Here is a 22,533-nt window from a genome sequence, read left to right as displayed (position 1 = left end):
TTCCGGAAGCACCTCAAGACCTTCCTCTTTGCTTCTGCCTTCACACCCCTCTCCCGTGCTGATCTGTTTCTCTCTCGGCACTATGCAGCTGGCCACCTTCTGTCCTCCGAGCCCAGGTACCTGCTCACCCTGCCACCCTCCCGCACTGCCTCTGGGCCACCCCGTGCACTGGGGTCTGTATCTGTACCCATACAGCCCCCCATTCTTTTCTCTCTGCACTTATCAGACATACCCTGTCTGCTGCCTTAAACACAGCACTTGCCACTTGCTGTCTGCACTAACATCGTTTATTGCCTTTAATATTTATTTATTTATTTTTATGTATTTATTATTATTATTTATCTGTTTCTCGTGCTCCGCATTTTCCACTTCTCCCCCCTTCCATGCACTTTTTCCCTTTCCCTTTCCCATGCACTTGTGCGTTCTCAATGTCACTGGGTCTAGTAAGATTGTTATTTTGTTCTCCCTTGGTCCCCTTCCTTGCATTGTCGCGCTCTGAAACACCTGTGTACGAGAGCAATATAAATAAAATATCATATCATATCATACTAGCTCCTCTCCACTGAAATGCCCATTCTTATTTCCTTCGCTCCATCTCTGTGTATTCTCTATTCGTAAGTCACTGAAGTCCCACTTGCTCCATTCCCATTAATATGACATATTGCCATACATGTCATTTAGGGGTCCCTTGAGTTCTCTGTTGCCACCCCTGTGGTCTCCCTTGCTACCCCTAAAAAAAATCAACCCAAAAAAAGTGTCTTTTTTTTTTTTACATAGAGGCTCATGGGCTGTGTGTGGCCAGCAGCATGTGGCTCTTTGTTTCTGGAGTGGCTGGTTTTCTGATGGCTATAGCCCGTAAGATAGCTCAGTGCGTTGAGCGCTGGTTGCTGCAATGTATGTGTGATCTGCAGGTTTGCAAGTTCGACTCCTAGTAAGGTCAACTCAGCCTTTCATCCTGCTGAGATGGATAAATGAGTACCAACACAGGTTGGGTGATATTGTATGTATATTTGTTCCATATGAAGCACTTAAGCGTACATGCTATACAATAACACATCATTATCGTTTGACCATGGACGACTGCTTGCTTTTACAGTGATTTGGTAATATGGGCCTATACGCACTGATATTAACGATACATATGGTCATCCATTCTTTTATGATATTGTAAGTGATATCTTTTAAGTGATATTGTAAACATATTTTTCTTAGTGTACTTAGGAACAATGCTATGTGATGCAATTTCCTGTGTTGTCTTGGGGTGAAAGGTTGTGTTCCATCGCTTCCTGTGATGTCCCTTTGGGGTCGGGTCAAATGACGTCACTTCCTGTGATGTCATCATGGGTCAAGGGTCATGTGATGTCACGTCCACTACAACTGGCATTTTGGTGAAATGACGTCCCTGCATAATGCTTTATTACTTTTATTGTTATTCATTGTTATTGTGCTCTTCTTTATCCTCTGTACAGCGTCTTGGCTTAGTTACATATATACACGTGCTATGAGATGGAGTCTGGTGGAACAAGTGTCAGAACGTAGCTTACATTGAGCAGTGATTTTAACATGGATGATGCTGTCACCTGTGCATAGGTGCCGGTGGGGGATTCACTGTAAGGTTAACAGTCATCACGCTGCATAGGAACTGTGTGACAAAAACCTACAGTAGGTCTCACCCAATTCACCTCTATTGCCAATGCTCTGCTCAACCCAGCAGTTCGGGTTTTTAATAGCACAAATGCATTCACTGGAATGTTTCCCCATATTTATATGTGTATGAAAAAACATTTAGAAGAAACATGGTTTGTCATTACTTTATGTGCAACCATATAAGAAATGAATAGTGTCAACTCTGGCAAACAGGAATCAAAGAGACATCATGCGAAGTTTGTCTGCAAGTGCAGTTGGACTGCAGTGCTGTGGATAGCTTACCTGACATTCAGCATCTCTGGCGGTGCCCCATATTGAGAGGAAGACCCAGCATGCACATAGTGCCGGCGTGAAGTGCAGCAGCAAGTGCAGTTGAACTGCAGTGCTGTGGTTGCTTACCTGGCGTCCCACATTGAGAGGAAAAGGAGGAGCAACTACAAAAACTTGAGGGTGTCTTGTAGTGCTGCCGCGAAGTACTGCGACAAGTGCAATTTGACTGCAGTGCTATGGATTGATTACCTGACATTCAGCATCTCTGTCAGTATCCCAGATTGATAGGAAGAGGAGGAGAAACAGCAAAAGCTCCAGGGTGGTGTAAGCACCAGCGCGAAGTACGGTGGCAGTGCTGGGAATTGCTTACACGGCGTTCTGCATCTCTGGCGTAGTCCTGCATTGAGAAGAAGAGGGGGAAACACTGCAAATATTCCAGTGTGGTGCGTAGCGCTTGAGAGAAGTGCGACAGCCTGCATTGAGAGGAAGAAGAGGAACAACTACAGAAGCACCAGTGCAGTTCATAGTGCCAGCATGAATTGTGGCAGCAAGTGCAGTTGGACTGCTGTGCTGTGGATTGCTTCCCTGATGTTCGGCATCTCTGGCCATTTCCCACTTTGAGAGGAAGAGGGGTAGCAACTACAAAACTTGCGGCGCTTATCGCTATTACTGGCGCAAAGTGAATCGTCAAGTGCAGTTGGACTGAAGGTATGTGTTGCCTTCAACATTTAATACAAAATTGAATTTGTCAACTCTACCAACTCGCTATCATTTAAGAAGTAAATGCAGTGATATAAATGCTACAGGATCCACCATGTGTCCTGCGGAACCCCTTTATGAGCTTCCTGCACGACTACCTTTTAAGAAACCTTCTAAGTGAAGACCCAAAAATGAAGAAGTAATAAGCAAGGGGGCACATTAATCACTGCTTACTTCTCCAAACGAGAAGGACTAAATCAATCGTTTGCAAATAATTTAGTGGAGGAAAGTGTGGGTATTACTCAAAAAAAAGGATCTTATCTTCAAGTGCTTACTAATGATGAGGTGGATTAATCTGTATTACTCTGTGAAAGCCTGGAAGCTGAGGCTAGCATGACACCGCTGTCTGATAACCGATGTGACTTAGATACAGCGGAAAATGAATTCTTAACTACTCCTATCAATTAATTTAGATGGTCACAACGGAAGGGTCCACTAACAGGAGAAGACACTCTGGATACTTTAGGGGCATTATCCATCTTGGCTCTAAATATAGTTTTAGAATCACTAGTTCGACTTTACAATAGCATCCATAATGATGTGAAATCTATTACAGGCACACTGAGGGAGGGGACAATGAAGCTTAATTTTTTGGAAAAAAAAGGCCCAAGTCATGGCTAATATAAGCAATGGAACAATACAGGAAAAATGGGCAACTCTTTTACCTCTATAGACTTGGACACTCCCTATGTGGTGTCTGATGAAAGTCAGGAGAACTCTATTTTGTCTATTATTGAAGTACAAGTATCTAACAGTCTGCTAAATTACCCTATTAACATGTCTTAAGTAAATGGTGACATTGCAACAACAAACAAAACTAGGGCTTCCAAGTCCGAGGGAAAAAAACAAAGAATTTAAAATTACAAGGAAAAACACAATCTCCAGAAACTTCCTGCCTAATTTAAATGTTATAATGGAAGCAGAATAAGATCTTGCCTCTGTTAACACAGGGGATACAACTCCAAATATAGCAAACTCTGTAGGTGTTTCTGGTAAAATTAAGCACAAATGAAGAAGAAGCAAAAAACCCAATCTAAACTACTGGTGAAAGATGAAGGAGGCATTATCCCTTTTCCAACTAAAAAGAAAAGTCTTCAGTTATGAATAATTCTGCTAAAAATACAAATTTAGAAAGCATTGCTCCAGATCAAACCGCATAGACACAGCAGGATGGAGTTAATGGACAGAATGAAAATGTACAGATGGGAAGACACACTATTTTCAAACATACACATTTCTCTACTCAGCAATCATCAACCTGCGCTCGCAAAGAGTCGTTCGCAACACGTCTAAATCTGTTACCAGTTGGTGGGCTAAAGATTGGGATAGAATGACTATTTAAGGATGCTGAAAATTGTTGTTTAAATCGTGCAACTGGGTTTTCCCTTTTCTCCTCTATACTAACTTTGAAACTGATAACTTGTGATGATATTGCACAGGTGGGATTTTGTGATTTCAAATGTCCAAATCTCTCAGTTCTAAATGCAAATTCTAGAATTATTTTTAATATGATTTTGTTCGAGGTGGAATCCTTTCATGGAATATTGGAGGATTTTCATTTTTTTAAAGCATGCTAATACCTCTAGATTAGATGCGTTTAATCTTATATTATTGCAAGACCTATGGCTACTAGAGGCCCCTGTCTGCCAGGGCTACAATTCATTGGCCAAAAAAGGGCCAAGAGATGTTGGTCCCTTGTTTATCATCAACTATTTCAGGCCAGGCTATAAATGCACTGGCCTGCTACCAGATACTTAGCACAGATCATTTATAGTCCCAATCTCCAAGAAGGGAGATCAGACTTCTCCCATAAATTATAAACCAATAACACTACTAGATGCCTCGAGCAAAGTATTTGACAGCATTCTTCTTCACGAGTTAAACAATTGGGCAGTAGAAAATTGGAGATTGGGCAAGTTGCTTTTAGGTTTTGAAAGAATATAGGAACTACTTTACATGGAGTCCTAATATCTTTCTTCCAAAGACAAGCCTGGGTAAAAGGGTCACCCCCACTTATATAGCTTGTATAGATCTGAGACCTGCATTTGATAAATCAAATATGCAGATTTTATGGCAAACATTATAATCTTAGTGGATACCTTCAGGTCTCTTGAATCTCCAAATTGTGTTCCACACTGACACCAAAGTACAGGTCAGGCTGAATAGGAGGCGTGCTATCTCACATGAGATTTCTACATTCCCTGGGCTTAGGCAATGCCGAGTATTAGCACCCGCCCTGTTCAACCTGTACATCTCCGACATAGGTCTGGCATTATTAACTCAAGGAACAGTGCTGCAATACGCTTTGCCAGTACTAGCAAAGTAGTGTGGTACAATTGGAAACATAGATTGTGAGATCATTCAATATGTGAAGCATCTCACCTACTTAGGCTTCCCCATTTTCAGCCAACATTTTTGATTGAGCGCCTAAAAATTAAGATTACAGTCTTAGTGACACAACTAAAAAAGAATTAAGAATATTTACTGTAGGTAGACACTATCGCCCATGGTATTATTTTATAAAATAAAAGTGACATCCTACCTGATATATGGACTAGAAGGGGCAGATATTAAATACTAGGAGAATATCAACAGAGTGGAGAGCATTATTTGGAAAACTAATCTCTCTCTATGCCTACTGCTGTATGGATAACAGAAATTTGCTATGAGCTGGCTCTTCACTCTTTAAAGTCTTTAATACTATCGAAGAAATGTAATATCGTAAAGGCCTTAGAAAATATGGTATCAGGTAATATTATCCCCATATATATGGTCACCGTACATAATATCGCCGGGAAAAGGTTGTGGCAATATTATGTGGGTGACCATATATATGGGGATAGGGGCAGCAAAAAAAAAGAAATAATAAAAAAATAAAAGGGCTTGGGGGTTGCGGGGGTGTCCCCCGCATGTTCCATGCAATAATGTCCCCACAAAAAACGACAATTTTTCGGCGACATTTTTGCATGCCGATATTTTTGAGGGGACATTGTTACATGGAACCGAAAATACATTATATGATGACCTAAATAGAATTGTTCTGAAGAATAGCTCCAGGCTATGAAATGAATTTTTAACGTAATGTGAGTGCATTTTGAATGATGTCTGGTTGCAGTATCTCCCAGACTTGATAGTGAAACTTAACGGAACGCACAAGACGTCAGGGCACTTACTTTGCTTGTATGGTGTTGTTTTACCAGTTCCATTTTGGGGTCCCTGTCGCTACCCTCCACCCCCAGCCTTGGTCTGATTATGGAGCTTGTCCACATAATCCTGAGAAGGAATGTCACTGACACGCTCCTGGGGCGGAGAAGGGTTAGAGTCTCGGCACTGCACATAGCAAGCATGGTGACTAGAGCAAGACTCCTGCATTAATCTGCGGCTACCCACAGGTGGACAGAGCCCAGCCAGCCCTAAATGTATGAAATGGAAATATGTATAGTGAACATTACATACTTACTTGCAGCAATGGATAGCTGTCGGCAAGACACAGGAAAACAGGGGGAGCCTCTTATACTTCTCCCTATGAGGGAAAGGGTGTGCTCAGATAGGGAGGAATGGCCTATGAGGAGGGGCACCCAGCCTGTAGTTGTTTGGTTATTTGCCCACCCCCTGACTAACCAATGGCCATGCTAATCCCCATCGCCATTCCCACCCAGTTCCTGCCCCTTTCCCACCCAAAACACCTCTCCATGGGAACTCTCTGATCTCACTTTATTCAAGCCTTACCAACAAACTGTGCTCTGGAAGTGCCTGCCAGTTTTTTTTTAAGCAGTCTTCTTAGAGTAAATGACTTAATTGGAGCTGTAAACCTGCTACTGGTGTAATAAAAAAATATCTTAACCAGGTCGGCTTTCAGCCACTGGATTTATAAGCACTCTGCGTGTCCTTCACTGAAGTCCTGTGGAGTTGTGTCTGAATTTCTTTTCTCATAGAAGAGCAACACTACTCTGATTGGCATGTGTGTTAGTAATTAGCAAAAATACAATAAAAACTGCGGGTCCGATCCCCTACACTTCCACTATCAATGAGTTTAGTCCTTCCACGTGACATGTGACCTAATGCTTGTTTTTATTATGTATGTACTCACCCGGTGCCTTTAATGGCTAAGGGCTGAGGCGAGGAATAGCGAAGTGGAAACAAAGCTCAATATTAGGTCAGTTTTTATTGTACCCGCAGTTTTTATTGTATTTTTGCTAATTACTAACACACATGCCAATCAGAGTAGTGTTGCTCTTCTATAAGCAATGCGTCATTGCTTAAAAAAGAAATTCAGACACAACTCCACGAGGCTTTCTTCTCACGTTTCTCGCGCATCATTTGCCAAGTTGCCTCCAATCACAGTTCAAAGGACCAAATACAGAGCACTAAGTGCACATGTTATGTAGGGTTCTTGTAATGTTTACTAAGTTCAATATCATTGGCTGGGGTCCGGTCAGTTCAAAATATGAATGTTCCATCACTCTGCCCGCCTGATTTGGAATTGAAACTCCTTTCAGTTTTCATGTCACTCGATAAGCCTCTCAACATCATCTTCTTTTGTTGCCTGCAGCCAGTCTGTGCAAAGAAAATGGCGGCAGAAATGATTCAGCGAAGCTGGCCATTCCATCCCAGACACACAGCGGCATACTGATGTGGACATTTTGAAGTAGAAATACGCCTGCAGGAATGTTGATATAAGACTCTGTGATGAAATTGAGGTGATTAAAACTGGGCACGAACGTCTGGATCAGATGCCTCGCGCAGCGTGCTGCGAGGAGTTCTTTATTCCTAGCCGTGTGCGAGTGTATTCAATTTGCTAAAAGCGATAAATTCAGCCTTCAATGGCCAGCTTGATAATGACCTCAGTTCCCCTCGTCGTGGAGACTTGCAAACGAGCTAATGTCATTATCTTGGCTGGTTTAGGGCCATGTTGCCCAAATGAAACATCATAGTTGGACTTCGCTGCAAGTATCCAAGACATAAACTGCAGTAAAGTGAATATTTTAAGCACCATTTGTCATGGGACAGCTCTCTTCAAATATCATTGAGAGCATTCTCGCAGTTCCCCCTTGATCATCTGCACAGCCACTTTCCCAAACTTCTAGCAGTAAAATTGCCTATTTAACCAGCCCAGAGTGACAATAAATCCAGTTTCATTAATAAAAAATTGAAAGCATTGTCTCTCGGTGCTGCTTCCCTACAGCTAGATTTTAACAGCTGGTTTTGTTATAGAGGAGGGAAAATCATCGGATCTTTTTGCCACGTGGGCACACGCGGAAACAGTATTTTGAAAATCCCTAAGCAGTACTGTCACAACTGAATTAGTTTTGCACATCAAAGTGAAGGGGTGCTGGGGTTCCACGAACAACCAGTGGCGTCTCCAGGAATACAATTTAGGGAGGGCTAATAGTATGCTTTCCCAACTTGATCCGAGTCCCGCACTTGGCATTCTTCCCATCACCACCCAGAACCCATGCAATATTCCTCGCATCCTGCCTCCCCTCCACCAGGGCTCAGGCCCCATACCTGGCATCTTGCCACCCCACCGCCAGAACCAAGGCACCATACCTGGCATCCTGCCTCCTCACCACCAGAACCCAAGCACCATATCTGGCATCCTTCCTCCCTACTGCCAGATCCCAGACAACATACCAGGTCTATTACCCCACCGCCATTACCCAGGGCCCAGGCTCCATACCTGTCATTGTACCTCCCCTCGCCACAGCCTGCCTTCATACCAAGCATCCTGCCTCCTCAACAGCCAGAGGCCAGAACACAAGCCCCATACCTGGCATCCTTCCTCCACACCACCACAGCCCAAGACCCATATCTTGCATTTTCCCCCCAACACACAGAACCCAAGCACTATACCAGACATCTTACCTCCCCACCACCAGAGCCCAGGCCTCATACCTTGCATCCTGCCTCCTCAACAGCCAGAGGCCAAAACACAAGTTGCATACCAGGCATCCTACCTCCCACCACCAGAGCCTAAGCCTCATACCTGGTCGTTTGTCCCCCTAGTTGCCCAGGGCCCTGGCCCCATACCTGTCATTGTGACTCCTCAACAGCTGGAGGCCAGAATGCATGCCCCAGACCTGCCCCCCTGCCTCTCCAACACCTGCACCCAAGTCCCATACCTGGCATCCTTCCCCACAACACATAGAACCCAAGCCCCATACCAGGCAGCCTACCTTCCCAACACCAGTGCCCTAGCCCTATACCTGGCATCCTGCCTCGGCAACAGTGAGAGGCCAGAATACAAGTAGCATACCTGACATCCTGCCTCCAAGCCACCATAGTCCAGTCCCCTGCATGGCATTCTGCCCCCCCACCAACATAGCCCAGGCCACATATCTGCCATTCTGCTTCCCCACCACCAGAACCCAAGCCCCAAACCTGGAATCCAGCCTCCTCAACAGCCAGAAGCCAGAACACAAGCCCCGCACCTGTCATCCTTTTCCCCACAACACCAGAGCCTAAGCCCCTTAATGATGTTTCCATTGATATAAGCAAATATATTACTGACTGTGATATTTCCAAAGTAAAAAGGGTTGCTCCCATTTCTTATCAGGTGGTCTGTTGAGCAATGTGTGGTAACAGTAACTACCTGAAAATCAATTTAAACCCTCCTAACAAATAACCCATCTTTACATACAACTCCTCACTGAGTCAATACTGATAACACAATAGAATGTATACCACCCAAAGAAAGTTCCAAAATAGCACCTTAACCTACCGCAGATACACCAATACAGCTCCCCACACTACAACACAGTAATCACATAAACAATTTAAGCTACTAACCTGGAGCAACCTTAAGCTTTGCTCCAGAGAACTCACAAAATATGTAAAACGTGCACACCACAGGGAATCCTATCTTTTCAGATCATGCACACAACAAAATTGCAACAAAGCAACCTTCCCCTGCTTCTGCATTAGTCTCCTACTGCACCTCATGAAGATCCTGAAAACCCAAGAAACTGTGAAAATGGTGGACTGTGTACTATACAAAAAACAATAACATAGCAAAACCGGGCAAAGCTAAATGTTTCACTCATTCTCTTGTGGGGCCATACTATGGGTGGCTCATGCCATTTTGCTGGCTGGCAGCAATAGAGGAGGAATTAATTGTCGGCTCTGCATGCAGTCCCCTATACATGAAGAGATTACATTATTTGACCAGGATCACACACTTTGGTTAAAGAGTAAGGCAAGAGTTTAACCCAATCTACAGTTTAGGCATTTGAACACATACATGTCAAGCTCAACTTGCTACAAATATGTACATTTTGGATTTCAATGCCTACAATGATACTGCCTGATAGAGCAGAGTGCTCAAGTTTTTCCTGGCCATGTGTGAGAAGGTGACACAGTCCTGTTTATACTTGTCCAGAATCCAGGCGGCGTGGGAACATGACTTGATGGCCTTCTCATGGCTGGCCACTGGAAACTTGAGAGCTCTGATAGTTTACTTGAAAAATACTGCCATCTCAAATTAAAGTAACCTTACAATATGTAAATCCTTAGTGAAACATGTTAAGCCAAAAGAATATTGTTGTAGTTTTATTTTGTACGTTTTGAAAGGAAAAATAGAAGTCGCAGAACACAAACTAATGCAAGCCTGAAAAAAACCTTTCTTTTACACAACTGTACTTTATACACTTTAAGAAACAATAAAAAAAGTGTTGTAGTAAAGTCACTCGGATAAAGATTATTTTTGTCACACACTTCCAGCTTGTTGTGCAACTTTCTAAGAACATTTAACTATCCCTATAAAGCAAACCAATTTTTTCCATGTAAATATAGTAGACTTAATTACTAACTTTCAAAAAGTAATCTTTCTTGTGTACATTTATCTTGTAAGTGTACATCCACTACTAGGTAAGCCAGCTGTTACGAGTCTCTCAGATGGAATACAGAACCCATCAGATAAGTCAAAGAAGTAACTGCAGGCCATTAAGGCCACAAGAAATGGCAAGCCAGTCAAGGAGCTCTGTTCAGCGGCGAGATGTAATGGGCTTTGCTGCAAAGTCAACAAGACCACTTAAAGCTGACTTGGCAACACTCCCAGGGCAGGTCTTCACCTGTCCCCAGGAGGGGCGGGGCATATAAGGAGGGGCCCAATATTTTGCTGGGGAGGCCAGTGCCCCCAGCGGCTCCACCCTAACGACACCACTGACAGGTCTGTGCCAGAACTTTTGATACACCCACCCACTGCACCGTAAAACTACCCCTTAGAGACTGTTGATATGATCACAATTAGGCAATATGACTGGAGGAGGGGGGCCATTACCAGTTGGGTAATGGCCCCCCACTCAGGGTCATATTGCCATTAGTACCCTGGCACAATGTACCATCATACTAAATGCATTTTTTCATGAGTTGATAAAAAGAAGCAAACAAAATGGCCGCCGAGGATCAGGAAAAGGGACTACATGCAGTCCCTTTTGCCTTTCCATGGTGGTCATTCAGACGAATGGAAAAAAAGTAAACAAAAAATAGTGCTCCAGGGAAAGGGAGAAGGGACTACGTATAGTCCCTTCTCCCATACCATGGCGGCCAGTCACAGAAAGAGCCCTAGAGCTGCGGCGGTGAAGCAGAGGCTTCAGAGCCTTCTCAGTGAGGTAAGACCCGGGGCAAGGGCCAATGAGCTTGCTCGTAACAAGCTCATTGACCCTTGCCGGGTATTAATCTCTATTAACCATCTCAAGTCCATGATCCAAAAGTTAGTACCACCATAGATAACAGTCCCTCCCTCCCCATGCAGCTGCAGTACATCCTAGTCCACTGGTAAAACCCCCTCAAGGAGGAAGTCATGGCATTCACGGGGGAATACAGACAGATGTCTCAGATATCAAAGAAGGAGTGAGAGATGTCAGGAAAGACCCTTCACAAACAGTAAGTGAAGTAAGAGCGTTAAATTGGCTGGAGAGTTACCATGCATTAATTTCACTTAGATATTTATGATCTGCAGAAGATTGTACCGAGCACAAGAACTGATGTTTTGGAAATGCAGTGTTTTATTATGGATTACTCTAATTTAGTGTCAGGATCTTTACTCCTGCTAAACATGGGATTGAATATGTATCGCTGCATTCTGGTCAGCACACCTTTGCCTTTTCTAATTAATGTTCATTGGCAGTAAGGTGATTCATTTTGCTTTGCCACAAATATAAAAATGATGAAATGCTATTTCCTTTCCGAATCAGTTTTGTCCTGATGAATAGTTTGAAAGAAATGAAACGAACATGAAAACTATGTTGGCAAGCCTTCCATATTTGTTATAACTGGGTCAAAGGTTTTGGGAATGTATTTGTGTGTGCTGTAAATTAACAAATTAAAACATATTTTAAAGAGAATGGTCAAGAAAACTGTTTGGTAAAGCACTTTCAAGAACGATCAATTGATTTTTGGTAATGCAATCTCAATACTAATTAATTATGAAAGCTGTGCTGACATATTTTCTCAAATAACTGCTCCACAGTGAACATGTTGCCGTTCGTGGTAATCTGGCCAACAGGGCCATCCATACATCGTTCCAGGCCAATTAGAATCCTCTTTGGCAGATTAGGTTGGCTGCGGTTCTTGAATGCATTCTCCACGGGGCTTTGTCAATAGCTAAAATTCAGAAGTGCTCCTTTGGCACTGTCAAAGGGATGGTCTCCCTTTCTCCTCACAGGCAACTCAAGTTGCAGCCCAGAGCCATGATCTTCCTAGGAAGGGATATGGACCCAGTATGCCATTGGTTTACACTTCATGTCTATTGGTAGTTTTCCCATGGGTCAGACACTATCTCTGGTGAATACTCTCTCGACTCATTAGCGGAATTCCATCACTGGACTACTTCTGTTGGGGAGCCTCTGTCCCAAGAGATCCGGAGAATCATGTGTTGATGATTTACAACTCATGCCAGTCTGATAGGGTGGCTCTCTACCTTGGACTCTCTTTCTGTAGAGAGGAACTGACCTTCGGAATCAGTAAGATGGTCCTCAAATTGATGGGTTCTATCCACCAGCAATGAAGACCTCATGGCACTATCCCAATATGCAGTGGGGTAGGTGGCCATGGACCTTTGAAGATAAGCTTCATATCAACAAACAGAGGTGCAAGGTCCCTCTCCCTTCAGACTGTTGCCTTTTAGAACTGATTCTAGGTGGAAGCAAATCTCCTTTTCCTGAAGGCCACCTACATGCTCAGGGTGGAGAACTTGAGTCATGATGCTCTCGGACAGATATTTCCTTCATTGATGCAGTTCTTTCTGAATGTAGCTATGATCAGGAAGATTTTCAGCATGTTTGGGGCTCATACGGTGGACCTTCTTCCATTGAATTTGGACTCTGTGCTCCCAACCTACATATCCCTTTCCCAGGACTGTAAGACGATTCAATTCAACACTACAGCTAAGTCAATGCCTAGTCTGGGATACTGAATGGAAACCCTTATTGATATATCTTTATGTCCAGTTCATGAGTTCTGGATGACTACCCCTATATAACACCCCTCTCTTAGAATCCCCCTGACCCCACTGAGCCAAGAAGTAGTTCTGTTTTGCAAGTTTAAAAGGTTTATTTGAAAAAAAAATAACAGTATATATATATATCACACTTTTATAATGAATTAATAATTAATATCACACTTAAAACATGAGCAGTGATCAACAGTGAATAATGTCCTACTAGTAAACTGATTTGGTTACCCAGGAGTAGTATAAGGATGAGGTAGCACACTTGTGAATAGGAACAGAAGAATAAGGTGGTAGAGAATGCTTTATATAACTTCAGATGGATGCAATGTTGAATGAAAATGCAGTACAGAAAATACTCAATATGATTTCAACAAAACATGTAATCACTTTTCTCTGGCAATCCACTCCCCCCCCTTATGCAATGTAAGGAAATGAAGAGTAGCACACAGTTCTCAGACATGCAATCAAATGTAATTCAGTTCACCCCAGCAAGCTTAGACTACGGATAGAAGTTGAAACACAGGCCCAAAATGCTTTTATATGTGCTGGCAATGAAGTGAGGAATATGCTGAAAATGGTTTTAATTATCTTTAGGAGGTTCAGGGTGAGTGAAAGATACTTGGAATGAGCTCAGGATCCCTTTAACAATGCTCTAGGAGTAACCAGCAGGTTAAACGAATTTTTGGCAAAGGAAAGCAAGGAAACTGCTGTTTTCACACGTGGCTGGATTTTTAACCAAATCGCGAATCACGGCAAAATTCGCGAATGCGTGAATCACGATTACGGCAAAAGTATAAGGAGTAGCAAGTCGGTTCTAGGTTCTTTGAAAAGCTAAGATTCTAAGCTTTCGGAGGAAAGTTAAACCAGGTGACAGCTTTTAAAAATGACAGGTGACAGCTATGCGGCTGCAGAATTGACAAGTGACAGTTAGGAGGCAGTTCTACTTAGATTAAATAGATTGAATTATATCACTGGAAACTAAGAGATTTGGTTTCACACCGTCCTAGCTGTACTCACAATGTATTTGGAAGGTCTAGGTCTCACGGATCGGGTCAAGATGGCTTCGGTTCTGGTTTCGCCCTGGACGGTCTCTGCGCACAGCGTCTGGTCTCTGCTCTGCTGGTCTGGTCTGACACTGCTCCTGGCCCGGCTCCTGGATCTCTGGGTACAGCGTCTGTGCACAGCTCCTGGATCTTTCTGCACAGCTTTCTCTGGAAACAGCGCTTATCTGCACGGCTCCTGGATGCTGCTACCGCTGTTAGGTTTGCTGGATGCTGAGGCCTGCTGAGAAGAGTTCTCAGTTTGTGGGTTTAGGCCCTTGCTTTGAGTTCTGAATCAAGTTCTTTGGAGTTTTAAAGTCTAAGTGTTGGATCTGGTATCTTCTGAATGTTGTGTGGTCCGGCAGAGCGCGTTGCAGCAACTGGATTTGAATGTCTCTACCTGTCCCAGCAGTCTCTTTTTATGTGTTTTGAAAGTGGGTGTGTGCCTGGGCCTAGCTAAGCCTGCCCCTCTCTACCTGTCATTGGCCCAATTCTCCTCTCTCCCATGATTGGGGGAAGGAAATGTGAGTCAGAGTGATGCTGTAGGTTTTGTGGTTCAGAGGATCCTCCCCTGGTCAGTTTGCTCACAAATCTATATTTGAATCAAATACATATTGCACAGATACACAGTTGTTTAAAATTACATGCACCCATCACATATCACATGAGGTATACTCTGTTCAAACTCTGCTCTTCCTGGGGGCCTGGGGGCTTGCATTCAGAAATGGCAACATTTTGCACTTTTTAACTGGTTTTGCAATATCGGACATTTACCCAAATTTACGCACATGTGCGCAAGGAGTGTGGACATTAATTGATGAAGTGTCAGATTTTTAACATGCAGACATTTGGAGTGAAACCCTATTTTCCGCTAGCAGCCCCCCAGATCATACCACCAGGTCCTAAAACCTCTTAAAATGTGGGCAGAAAAATCACAAGAATTATGGTATCATTTAGATAATGTTGACAAGTCCGCACCATGAGTTACACATCTTTCTTAAAATCATATTCTGGCCAACAGGGGTGTGTCTTCCCAGGTCACATGGTGGAGAAACCAGTCTATCCACTTTCTTTAAGGTCAGCCTGTCCTCAGAGGGGCTGCCCCTCCCCGTTTCTGCCAAGAGGAAGCCCCTTTACGACCTCCCCCAATATAACTTCTGCCTGAGTCAAGGAAGGGCTTTGTTCAAAAGGAAGCCATTTACGACCACCCTAATAAACCATCTGCCTGGGCCCAGGACAGGCCTTTGTTCAACTCCCTGTAGCTGCTCAACCCCTAATCTAATCAGAGAGGTGACAACTCCTTTTAGTGTGGGCAGCAGAAGGCAGCTAGGCCTGGGAACTGCTGTGGATCCAGTTGCACTCCAGTTGGGGGAAGTTGTCAGGCAGAATTCAGTTCCTTTAAGCCAGAATTTAGCTAACATGTTACTTTTTGTTCCCAGTTTAAATCAAACATACAATTTTTACACATGCAGCTAAAACACTGATTCTAAGTTCTAAACTATGACATTTCAACAGTGACAAACTATGTGACACTCAAAAGTAGGTCACTCAGTTAATTTAAACATTTTCGATTTTTGGTAGTTTTAAATCCAGTTTCAGTTAGGCTGCTGCAGACCTGCAGAGCTCAGCCAGTCTTGTTATGAACATTGTTTTGGGGCTCTTCAACTTCCCAGATTTTGTATGCACACATACTTCATTCTGCCAGATGTCTGCTGGTGTTCAGTGAGATTTTTGGATATGTTGCAATGTTTGAAATAGGCATTTTGAGCTGGCATTCAGGGAAACAAAAGGTGATTTTAAAGTGCGGTTTTTCCTTTGGCACACATTTCACTCATGGCACCCCGGCCCATCCTGCTCGCACTGGTGGGTGGCAAGTTAGGCAACCATTTTAGTGTGCACAAACTGCGTGGTTCTCCTGGATTTTGGCGCACATGTGGGCTTTTTGGCCATCTTGGATTTTCTAAGCCCACAGCACCAAATGTTGCAGCATGATAGCTCAAACGTGGGTCAGGACACCCAACAGGACCCCTTAGCCCCAGGTACCAATACCATAAGCATTCCTTGGGGTTCCAGACTCTACTATTTGCCTTCCCATACTTCCCCCTCCTTCTGAAGGTCCTCATGTGCACAAGGAGGGAGATCACAAAAGTCATCTCGTTGGCCCCTATTTGGCTATGGAATTCATAGTTCCCTCTCCCACCCCATCTGGCTAATAGTACCTGGCCTCTCAACATTGGTCCATCCAATTTGAAGTTGACATCCCTGCCAGCCTACACTATGAAACACCTTCCAATGATTGCATGTCTCTTGGAGTTAGGTTTGGAAAGGAGTGTGTCTCTCCAGGATTGGTTTCCACAGGTCCTTTATCCTCAAATATCTACAGCACTGTTCATCCTACTCTGCAGGGGAGTATCAAAACTCACTTTTATCTTTCTCATGCAACTCTGCTAAAGTGCTTTCCTTTGCTCCAGTGGAGGTCCTGGCCTTGGGCCTCCATAGGGGATTTGAGATATCTTGCCACGGTGCGCTCACCCTTCCCTAACTGAGACCTCCACTTGGTCCTTAACATCATGTTGCCTTCCCCTGTTAACCCCTTGCACTCGCTCCCTATGAGCATTTGTCTTTCAAGAGTCTCTTTCTAGTACTAATGTCACATGTAGATTTCGAGAGTTGATAAGCTTCATTTCCATGCCACCTTTTCTCTGCTTTGTCCCAAGGGATCTCATCATCCACCCCTCCCCACTTTCTGGCCCAAGTACGTCTTGAACTTTCTCCTCCATGAGGATCTGGTCCCTCTCAGCTTAGGGTACGGGGAGGGTGGCTTGGAACTTCTCTGTCTCATCAACTATATGTAGGGACAACCATTTGCATCTGCCCAACGCGAACACGTACAGGTGCTTTGAAACAGTATGAGGCACATTCATTGACCCTTTTCCTTAGTCATTTGGGCAGGATTCCAATCACAGTCACCCTCAGTGGATTGATCAGGTGTGTTATTTTTGTCACCTTGAGGTGTCTGTCTCCAGCTCTCAAGGAGGCCATGCAGGACACTGGACCTGGGCCAAATATTTCTTGTAGGCTGCCTTCAGGAGAGTGTTCATGGACGATATATGGAGATCTGCGAAATGCGCATCTTGGACACATGATTCCCCTCAGCCATGCGGTTCTCTCACGTGTTAATGACTTGTTCCAAGGACACAAATAAAAGAGAGCTGACTGGGTGCAACACACTTATGTGTCTGGCTATGTTTTTGGCATGGATTATCTGTGTAACTGCTTGTCATGTCCACGGGTGGACTGGCTTATATGGAGTCCTGAAGATTTCCTGGTAGACCCCTGCACCTCTTTTATGTGGTAAACCGCCATTTATAACAATTCTTGGGGCACAGCAGAAAATCTGATATAGAATGTTCACTGGAATCCTGTGTGACCAGCTTACAAAAACAGATTCTTTACATAAAGATGGGTCAGCAACTCAGCATCAGGGTGTTTAAATGTTTGGCCAGCAGGGAGTGATTATTTTCTAACCTGGTAACTAGGTCCACAATGGCCTACAACTAGCGTGAATAGGGTTACAAAAACACTGCAACCCAGATTCCTGATAAATCACCAGAAAAAGGATGCTTGTAAACCACAAAAGCAATGTACAAGAGGACTGAAATTATGAAAAGTCATTTATTGCATGTTTGGAATACTGAAGCACATCTATTTTTCCCCTATCCCCAGATATACCACAACTGTGGCTAGAATTAGTAATTTTGAGTTCCGTTAATTTTAAGACAAATGATCTAGCGCTCACCAAATATTCAAGCACTAGAATTACGAAAATCCTGTAAATCTGTCGGAAATTACCCTGTGCCTGCCCTTTCAGGCCATGGAATAAGGAATAGAAAATGATCTGCACCCTGAAAGTTTGGCGAACAGACACCTGCTCTCCATCACCTTCCCAAATATGTGGCCTCTATTAAGGTAATTTTGTTTGGGTTAGCTGTATTAAATATGGAATGAAAAATATGTTTTTTTTGCTGACTTTAGATTAGCCGAATACAATGGGCCTCATTCCGAGTACGGCGCTAACCAATGGCGCTATTAACCCCTTGGTTGACGCCGTATCCGGACCAGCAGCGCCTTGGTGGATGGCGGAATCACCGCCCCATTCCAAGGTTGGCGGGGCGGTAATTCCCCATTCACCAAGGCTCTTCCCCATTCCCAAATGAGCCCCCAGAGGGCTCAATGGGAATGGGGAAGATGCAAATAATGGTGACCGTTCATTACGGTCACCGTTATTGGCTTGGAGGCCCCTTTGCGCCCTCGACTTTAACACCTGCTCAAAGCAGGCGTTAAGGGCGAGGGCGCAGAGGGAACTCGGAGTATGGCGGTAAGGGATTACCGCCACCGGTCTCGTTACCGGTGGCTGCTATCCCTTACCGCCATACCTGGAATGAAGCCCAATGTGCTGTAATGCACCCCCGTTAGTCCAATACTTACAACCTATCTATGGAAAAATATTAGCTTTTAACTGGATTCCTTTCTTTAAAGGTTGTGCTGTTGCCTTCTGAGGGCACTTTGCAAACTCTGCCTTGCGTTACCATGGAAATGTCTCCATTCTGGTAAGCCCCTTAACACAGGTGGCCATACCAACATGTTCAAACTCTGAAAATCTGCTCCAGCAATGCAGGACTAAAGAGATGATTGACAGGTTGGTGCAAGGGGTTGCCTATATTTTCACACCTCACAGTAATTAACTAGAAGGGAACCAAAAATCACGTACATTGTACTGCTACTTCCAAAAAAAGAAAAGAGTTAGGTTAACTACATCAGTTTCAAAATGTATAACCTGTTCTGCAGTGGCTTGATGTTTAATTAAGAAAACGATATGTTGTCATTTTACTGTCATGCTTTAACCAAAATGAAGGTCAGTAGGCCATGTGCTACTCAAAATTCAAATATATGCAAAGAAAAAGAAAAGAAAATGCAGTAGGAGTCAATACTTATTTGCTATCCGGTTTGAAATATTTTGACCACATGTGCTGATTATGTGAACAAAGAAACAAATTAATTATCTAATAACATTAATTCTTGTTTCATTTTAATTTGGGCTATTAGGTGGTGTTTGCATCACCTATAAGCCAAAACTAATGCATTAGAATACAGATAAGAGGAAATGGCATATAAGGAGAGACACAACACGTGTATGTATTGTTTAGATATTTGCCCACTGTGATGAATCTGATGATGTCATCACTCCTTTCCCGTAAGTAGCCTCTCCTCATGTGGCGAGGTGCCGGCAGCCGCTACCTGATCCTGACCCTGCTGGTGGCTATATTAGGGAGGATCACATGAGGAAAGGTGACTCTCTGGGAGGGTGTTAAACCATAATTATATAGTGCCTCCCTATATTTAATATTGGCCTAAGCCCAATCACGTTACACGGAAAACTGCATAGCAAAAGCTCTGATTTTTGGGTTTTACTTCGCCGCCATTCAAGATTCGTCCCCATTTTGATTTTCATTTGCGATTTTCATTTGCGTTCCATATTCTAAAATGGTGGTCTGTGTTTTCGTCTTGCAAGTCGAGCCTACCGAACTTTGAGTTCTGTTAAGGTTTAGGTTGTCTGCGAGCCGACTGTTTAAGCAAAGCAAAGAAACCTTGTGCTTCATATGAACTGCTATTCGAGTGTTGTCTGCGCTCACAAGCCTCATCCTTGTATAAACACTGAAACAATGAAGAGTAAATAACGATCGTATGTTTTAGCTGAACTACATTGTAAGAGAATCTTGAAACAAGGCTTACCCCAGATCCGAGAATCTATACCACTGTTGTATTGTCATGGAAATGTAAATTGATATAATCCTTTGCATAATATTGCAAAATCTGTCATATGAACTAGGCACAAACTCTACACACGAATTATTAACATGAAGAGAGGCTGGCCAATATTGTAGGAAATCTATGAAAATGCCAGTGTTTAGATGTCCAGTACCTCACTCTCCTCACTGTGTCGGCTGGTATACACGGGGAGGTGTTGGGGCCAGATAGCTATCTGTTTTGCTTTGTAAACTGTACAGTAATAAAAGGTACTTGTATCTTTTCAGCCTGTGATTGGTGTATTTCATTTGTGGTACTCAGCCTCGATATTTCTTTGTTCTTTCAGATGGCACCCGAATGGGGACCCTCAAGATCGATGCTACCTCGTTGAAGGAAAGACGCGGCTATCGGACTGGAATCGGACGGTGAGAAAAAGGGGGCCCCTTTTGGATGAGACGCGGTACCTCAACAGTACTGCACAATTCGATCCCTGGGTGGTGAGCACGCAGTCTGAGATGGCATCTTGATGAGGGTCCACATATCGAGGCAGGCAGATTTGCCAAAATCACCAACCGCAAGGGTCCTTTGTCCTTTGTAATCCGATCGGACCTCCTTAGTCCTTTGTAATCAGGTGAGTCGTTCCACGATTCCTAAGTAACCTGATATTTAATTGCAGATCTGTACTCGCGAGCACAGATGACGCCAGGTAACACCAGTAATCTGACATGCCTGGCAAATTGTCTGTCTGTTTCAGGGCATTATTCCGCAGAGATAAACAATCTTTGGAATTTAGCCAACCATCTCCACAGGAGGGGTCACCGGCATGTACTACGTACTGCAAGTACGGCATTGGTAGTATAGTATTCAACGATATTTGGCACAGACAAACTAGACATGCTTCAGAATTTCAGTGGCCAGTCAATGGTAGCTTTGAGATTGCCTGAATAGAGTATTTAGAAACTATATTGTTAAAGAAAAAAGCTAGACCTGCAGCATTTGATGTAATTCAGAATTGAAAAAGGGAACTATGCAGCAACTTAAGAGTAAAGAGAAGCATACATGTCATCATATGTCAAATTCACAAAAGGCATTATTATATGATCAACAAAAACAGTCAGAGTCTGTTAGAAACATGAATAGGGCTTTTCAACTTGGTGTACAGAAAATATATCTGTCTAAAGATGTTCATGTCTCTTAAATGAACATAGGCCTGGTGCCACTGCACCACCTCCTTATGTACCTATTCCTGTCTTACCTCTTCCCACTGTCGCTCCTCCTGCCGTAGCAATTCCTGTTCTTCCCGTTGCTCCTCGGCCGCCAGTTATTGCTCCTCTTCCTATTGTTGTTCCTCTGCCTGTACCTCCTCCTTTACCAATTGTTACTGTTCCAGTAATTCCATCTTTGTTACCATCGGTAGTGTCTCTACTACTTGTTGTACAGATCTGTCTGCTCTCTCTTTCCCAAGCGGTTCTGCTCTGCTTGTAACTGATGAAGGGGCGAGTATTGAATCAAAAGTAGCTACTCAAAGTACAGTTTCTAAAGATAAGAAGAGAGAATTGTATGCATGGGCTAAACAATAATAATAATAATAATTTAGCATTTATATAGCGCTACAAACCCTCCGGTATCTGAGCGCTGCTTATTATTACCCACGGTGTGTGGTGCTCATTTATCGACCTCGGAAGGATGAAAGGCTGAGTTTGGCCCTGCCGGGAATCGAACCTGCACGGGTGTCAAAGCGAGCGCTCTACTCGCTGTGCCACTTTACCGGCTTAATTGCAATGTATAGAGAAAGGTAAAAAATCAACTATCTTAGTTACACTTCTTAATCTAGTAAGTATTCCCGAACAAAATGTCTTTATTGAGGGGATGGGAGTACATTTGGCTGTAATGTGGAATAATGTGATGAACATAGATGTCCCACAAGGGTTGAGGGATTGAATGTTTTATAGCCTATTTAAGGGATTCTGCAGAGAAAGTAAAAGAGCATGTCTACAGGGTTTTTGAGTTAAGAAGGGAATTGGAACATTTACAGGAGGATGAAATAGATGGTGATAGTTTGGACGCTTTGTATGTGCAGAAACGGTTCCTTCCTTCTTGTAAGTCAACGAGTGAAGAAACGTGACTTTGCACAAGGGATGCGCTTAGATGGATTTGGGATGTGTCAATATCTCACATAGAGGTATATGATACGTATAGCCAATATACTCCAGAAATGCAGAAGAAAGTATTACAGGTAATGGTAGAATAACTGCAGGATGAGTGTATAGAGAAAAAGATGTATTGTCCCACTGAATTGATGATTATTTATAAGAGAGCCTTTGTGCCCGATACTGTTTCTATCATTTTAGCACTCGATCTGGCTTTATTGCTTAACAAACGTTCAGAGTCGCCTACTACTCAGTTGCCTGTGAGGAAGGTTCCTCCAACATTCGTTCCTAAAGTCGAGATTACAGCTAATGTCACAACAGGTGCAGCAGCCATCGATATTGAAGCTCACTATGTATCACAATTTGCTCACCTCCTGTTCTCTAGGCAGGAAGTGAACACTATCAGAGA

This window comes from Ambystoma mexicanum, chromosome 10, assembly GCF_040938575.1.
Source record: "Ambystoma mexicanum isolate Mex_15411 chromosome 10, UKY_AmexF1_1, whole genome shotgun sequence".
Taxonomy (NCBI): domain Eukaryota; kingdom Metazoa; phylum Chordata; class Amphibia; order Caudata; family Ambystomatidae; genus Ambystoma; species Ambystoma mexicanum.
This window is presented reverse-complemented; position numbering follows the sequence as displayed.